This window comes from Lagopus muta, chromosome 22 (assembly GCF_023343835.1).
Source record: "Lagopus muta isolate bLagMut1 chromosome 22, bLagMut1 primary, whole genome shotgun sequence".
NCBI lineage: Eukaryota > Metazoa > Chordata > Aves > Galliformes > Phasianidae > Lagopus > Lagopus muta.
The window spans coordinates 369,840-375,839 of record NC_064454.1 but is presented as its reverse complement, the minus strand read 5'-3'; the positions used below and the strand labels follow the sequence as shown (position 1 = coordinate 375,839).

Sequence of the window (6,000 nt, the reverse complement as noted above, 5' to 3'; positions counted from 1 at the left end):
GCACAGGGAAATTTTGCACGGGGAAAAGTCTCACGAGCGAAGCCGCGCCTCGTGCACGCGCCCCGCGCGCCGCCCCTCCCGCTCAGCCGCCTGCGGGCGCGCGCGCCCCTCCCACCCCAGCACCGCGCGCGCCCCGCGCCCCGCCCCCTCCCTCTTAAAGGGCCCGCGCCCGCCGCCCCGCTTCCTCCCGCGGGGGCCTCCGCCGCGCTCCCCCCGCTCCTCCGGCCCTTGGTACGCTCCGCGGGGCGGGGGCGGCGGGCGGCGGGGCTCGCGGGAGCGGGCGGGAGGCGCCCGGCCGGGTCGCCCGCCCCGCCTGCAGGCAGCGGGGCCGGGGCCGCTTCCCTGCGGGCTGGGGGACGCGGGAGCTGCGTTTCCCGGCTGGATGCGGCCGCCGGCAGCCGGGCGCGGCGTGACTCCTTGCGGGCTGCCCGCGTGCGCGCGGCGCGCCGCTCGCCTCGCACTCCCGGCACGAGCCGCCGAGCCCCGAACGGCGGCGCTGAGCGGAGCTGTCAGCCCCGGAGCGGTGAGTGCTGCGGCCGCGGGGGGTTTTGCGCCGCTCTGCCCGAGCCCCGCTCGTTAACGCGCGCGCCGACCCCGGCCCGGTGACAGCGAGCCGCCCCGCTTCGCCTCTCGCTCGCGCTGCCTCTCCGTTCCGCTCCCGCTTTGCTCTCCTGCTTGCGGCTGCAGGCCGGGCGTCATCGCTGCACGAGGCAGGTTGAGCGCTCCTCGCGATCCTCGCCTGTCGCAAAGCCGCTTCCCGACAGCTGCCGGTGCTGCTCTGCCCACCCCCTCATTTAGACGGAAAGGTGCTTTTGCAATTAGTGGCGGCTGCGCTGTGGAAGCTCTCGGCTCGCGTGAGGCGGTGTGAATCCTTACCTTTTTGATCCGGTTGACTGTGACCTGCGTGCTTTTATTTTAGCAAACCAAACGCGCGCTGCTCGTGAGATTGAAGCCAACGTGCTGCGTTTTTGGAGGCTGCCTCGGGGAGAGCCCGATATACACAGCAATAAAAAGGGGAATGTACATTTTTCCAGTAATCCCCTCCAAAACAAGAGGGAAGGCTCTGAGCAGATGGGCACAGCGGTGCTGCGGCCCCTGGAGCTGCTCGGTGCTGTTGGGGTCTCTCGGGCTGCTCGGTGGGATCGCCTCTCGGCGCTGCGCTGTTGTGACTCCGAGCTCTGGATGAGGGCAGCCCCGCTTGGAGAGGGATTAGCGATTCACACCAGGGTGAGCCTGGAGCTTTGTTACCGGGATTAACGCGATTTACACCCTTAAGCTGCTTGTAAGCGGCCGTGTCGGGGTGGGTGCTCTGCTCCCCTCCCGTGCGCCATGCGGGGCACCCCGGGCTGTGCTGCCCCGTGGGTTTCCATCGCCCTCCTCCTTGTGAGCACCGTTCTGGTGTTCCACCAAACTCGTTGGGTCGGTGCACCCTGTGTGCTCCTCTGCTGGGGCTCAGTGCTCCTTAATGTGGTGTTTCTTACCCCCAAAAGCAAGGAAAGAAGTCAGGAGGGGCCGTAGTGCTGCAGGGCAAACCCCAGCAGTGCTTTCGCCATCCCGAGGTGTGCTGTCAGCCCATAAACTGGGGCTCGTGCTTACTTTGGCACAGCCATGTGCCAGAGGAATAAGGCAGCTGTGCTCCGACTTCAGGTGATGTCACTTGAGGATTTTAACTGTCAAAGCTTAGAAACACACTTACTTGTTTAAAGCCTGCTTCGGCAGATGTGGAAACAGTGAAGCACAGCGATGGATTGGCTCCACAGGCACACAGCACTGGTGTTCCTCATCCCACCACCCCTCCGCAGTGCCTGCACAGGCCTTGGCTGTTGTGGGAGCCCTGCTGGGAGCTGCGGCTGCTCAGGGTGCCATCCTGCTCTGCTCACCACCATCAACGTAAGGACAGCAGAGCCTCAGCTTCCAAAACCGAACTGAGAAGAGTGAGATAGTTAAGTCCTATCAGGATGAAGCTATTTTGTAACTCAGTGTGGATTTGGGGCATTTTTGGTTTCTCATGCAGAGCCGGGTGTCTCTGATCTGCAGCCTGCAGTGTTCTCAGGCACGCAGCCATCTGCGCAGCCGTATGAAGATGCGTTCTGTTTCATCGGTTTGATTTGGCTTGGCGCAGCTCCACGGTGCCCATCCTGGGGCTGCTGCTGTGTCTGTGTGACAGCTGCGGGTTCTGCTGCTCCTGGATGCGGTTCCAGAGAGGCTCAGAGCTGTGCTGGGTTTGATGTTCTCAGGGAGCCCCAGCACTGAGCTTGCAGCTTTCCCACTTGCTGCAGTGTTTCTGTGGTTTTTAATGCTGTGAGATGAACCGTCCTGTAACTAGAAGTGTTTTTTAATAACAACAACCCGAGGTCTGCAGTGCGTTTTCTTTGTTTGGAGCCCTCAGTCTTTTCTCAGCCTCCCTGCTTTGACATTTTCCTCTCACTGACACGCACACACGTTCAGATACAGACAGTGTTTGAGCCCCTCTAAGAGCAGAGGAGCGCTGGCAGAAGCTGTTTGGGAATCTCACAGCTGAGTCGTGCAGCCAACGCAGTCAGTGCTGTTGTGTGGAGGGGAGCTGCTCACAGTTCCTCTCTCCATGGGAACCTCCTGCTTTCCTATCAGTTCAGGCTCTCCAGGCTGGCACCAGGCTGTTCTCTGTGCACTGCTGCTGTTGCAGTCTGGTGGCTCAGCTGGCAGCTCTGCTCCCCAGGAGTGTTCCCAGCTGCATGGGAACGATTCACCCCGAGTGCTGTTGTCTGTAGCAGTTCTGCAGTGCAACATCTGTCAAGTTTCCAGAGCTGCGTTCCCAGCACTGCCTGAACTTGCTGTTGTCTCTCCCTCTTTCTCCAGGGAGAGATCCTCCCTCTTCCCATCCCAACCCCTACAGTCTCCTCCGCAAGCTCAGCACGAAGGCTCTCTGCTAACGAGAGCAGTCTCCAATTACCCATCTCAAGAATTCCTGGAATAGATAGCTGCCTGTGTATGTGCACGCTGCTTTTTTCTGGGTGTTCTTCCAGCAGTTTCCTTGTAGATGGCTCCCTGCATCTTCCAGGGCTGTGTGTCACACGGTTCTGCTCAGCCCCATCGTGGTGCTGTGCTGATGGCCCTGCAGCAGTTTGACGAGCCGTGTGCTCAGCACTGCCTGCACCACCTGCCTTTCCCATTAAGCCCTCGCTCTTCCGATGTGAGAAATCTCTGCTGCCTTCCAACAGAAGGGAAAACGATCACACGAGCTGGGCTGGGTTTCCATCTCTCATCTCTGTGAGCTGCTGGAGCTCTCCCACCACCCGGGGGCTCAGAGCAGAGGGTGCATGGCTGGTGCCCTGGGGATGCTGCTGGGTGGGTTCACTGCTCAGAAGGGTGCCCCAAATTTTCTGATGGCTGCGGTGGCTGCAGGGGGGGGCGCAGCCCCTTTTGGCAGCAGCCAGTTTTAAATGAGCTTAACTGGCTCATAAAGCTGCGCTCTCATGGTGTAGCTGAGCTAAGTGTTGCGGAGGGGAAAGGCTTTGCTGTTCCCCCATACTTTGCCCCATAAACCCATTCAGCTCACTGAAACATTAAGGGGGGGAAGGCTAAAAGAAATAAAAAAGAAGTGGTAAATCCCCTGACGAGCAGCAGGAGATAAGCCCCCTCCGTTGGAGTGTTTCTGGGTCCTGCCTGGCAGCTGGGGGCAATGCTGGGGGAGCAGAGCGTGCTGGGCTGCGAGACCGAGCTGCTGCAGGAACGTGAAACCGCCCCCGGCCTCACCTGTCTGTCTGATCACGCCTCTGATTTATGGGCTGGATTTTGCTGTTTAGTTTTCCCCACAGACTTCAACCATTGTATCTGATAATGAACCGAGTGGTTGAGCCTTATTTGTTTAATTCAAAGGCAAGTTTAATGTTTCCTACCTCGGAGTGGTACAAAGTCTGCGCGCTGGGTTTTCCTCGCAGCAAATCTACAAATACCGAAGCAGAGCAGAGGAGGGGAAGGGCTGCAGTGGGAATTGGGCTGTGATGGTGCACAGCGCAGTGCTGCTGCACCAAGCTGAGCTCAAACAAAGGGGCTGTGTGCTCTGGGAAGGGCTGGGCACCACCGGCTGGTGGCTGTGGGGTGAAGGTGGCTGTGGGCTGTGCTGCCCTGCTTGTCCTACAGATGCTGCCCCTTCCCTACCTCTGCTGTCCCAGGGAGGGCTGCAGCAGCTCCCGTTCCTCTTGCAGTGCCCTGGGATGTGTGCTGGCACTGCTGGGCGGCAGCCTGCTCCAATGCAGTTGGAGATGCTGTGGTTCCTATGAGTGGATGCTATGAGGGGTTTCCCTCCCTCGGCTCTCAGCTGGCAGAGAAGACATCCATGTGGCTGACAAGGAAAGGCTTCTCACTGATGTGCTGGTGCAGGAGGTGACTCCTGCGAGTGCTCCTCGTTGAGGACGTGGCCATCATGGGGAACTGCACCAAGAGTGGAGGAAGTTGGTGACCACAAACCACAGGAGTGTTTTGGGGTTTCTGATCCCCTCTGGACCCGAGCGGGGCTCTCCCCACTGCAGTCCCTGTTGTGAGGTGGTGTTTTTTCTGTTCTTGTTTCCCTTCTTGCTTGCTGTTTGTTAAGAGCTGATAGATCAGCCCAAATAAGGGTATGAGAGAAGCTGGAGGTTCTCAGGAGGATCCACAGACAGTCAGTACATGACTTGTTGCCTTTATCTCTGAGATCAGGAGATTCTTTTGCAGTGATGGATTAATCCACTCCTGAGTGAATAATATAACCAAGAACAAGCAGGAGCCAGCGCTCCAAACAGATGATGTGTTTAATAGTGCGTGCCTCTCCTCCCCCACCGAACTGCGTCTGTCTTCGCCGTCTCATTCTGCGGGGCCCGCTGAAATCCCAGCACGTACGGAAGGGGGGGAAGGCTTGGGGCCGTGTCAGATGTCTGCAGGTGGGTGAGGGTTGGGAGCTGCCTGCAGCCCCGTCTCAGGGAGCAGCGCTCGCTGTCGTGGCAGTGGCTTTGCTTTGCTTTGGGCCCCGTGGGGACGTGGTGGCCTCGAGCGCTGCAGCACCCAGCGGAGTTTCTGGGTGCCCTGGGCTACGCAGGCTGGGTGCTGAGGGCGATGATGGATCGTGGCTGTGCTCCGCTGCCTGCAGCAGCAACAGCACCGCGTGGCTTCTGCCCCTTTCCCCCGCAGAACGCAGCTCTTGCATTGCAGCCATGCTGAGGGAAGGCCAGGCCCGGCTCTGCGTGCTGTTTGCTGAGGACTGTTACTTTTAAGGAACTGTTTTGCCTGCAGTCGCTTCAGGAGCCCTTTGTTTCTCAGCAGCCTTCCATCCGTGCGTGTTGGCGGGGCACGGAGGCTGATTGCCTCAATACCTTGCAGTGACATCGCAGCCCGGAGGTTGGAGCCTCCTCTAATGAAATGTGAGCTGAGGAGGAAAACCCCGAGGGTTTCTTGGAACAGAAGATGTTTTCTGTTCTTGCCACTAATCTTTGTTGCCGAATGAAATTGGAATGTATACTTCAAATCTCTGTAAGGGTGTAGAAGGAAGCTGGCAACGGATGTAATCAGAAATGTTATTACCAAAACTCTCAAAATATGTTGAAATTTTGGGCCCGATGGTATAATTTTAAATTCAGAGATTCAGACTGAGGCGCTTCCCATTGCTGTGCCTGTTGGGAGCGGGCAGAGAGGAGCCCAGGGGGGGATAATGGATGGTGGGTGCTGGGGGAGGAGGGCCGGCGGCTGTGTGGCCCCACGCATTGAGTCTGTGCAGCGCTGGAAGTCGTCACAGAAGCAGATCTCCGATGAATTTAGTGCTTGCAGTAATTCGAGGTGCAGCCCTCTGGGTTATGGACTTCTGAGCACTTGAAAAACGGTCGAGTTTCCAAGCTGGCATTTTTTTAATTAGTGCATTTGTCACTGCTTATATATGTAGGCTGCCACACGTGGAGAACGTGGTGGAGGCAAACGAAGCTGCAGTTGCTGTGGGTTGCAGCTCTGCTCCGGTCCCGGTGCTTTGCTGCGCTCCTGTGGGCTGCAGGAGGA

General features: G+C 58.5%; 1 protein-coding gene across 4 annotated transcripts in view; it reads left to right on the top strand.

Moving 5' to 3' along the window:
* Positions 1-315: 315 nt before the first annotated feature.
* CDON (cell adhesion associated, oncogene regulated) overlaps positions 316-6,000 on the top strand; it is a 38,247-nt gene continuing 32,562 nt past the window's right edge. For 3 of the 4 annotated variants that reach the window (XM_048968472.1, XM_048968473.1, XM_048968474.1), the window contains exon 1: positions 317-523. The gene's annotated coding sequence lies outside the window, so the exon portion shown is untranslated. Of the gene's footprint in view, positions 524-6,000 lie in introns of all 4 variants that reach the window. The other variant, XM_048968471.1, reaches the window with a different exon arrangement.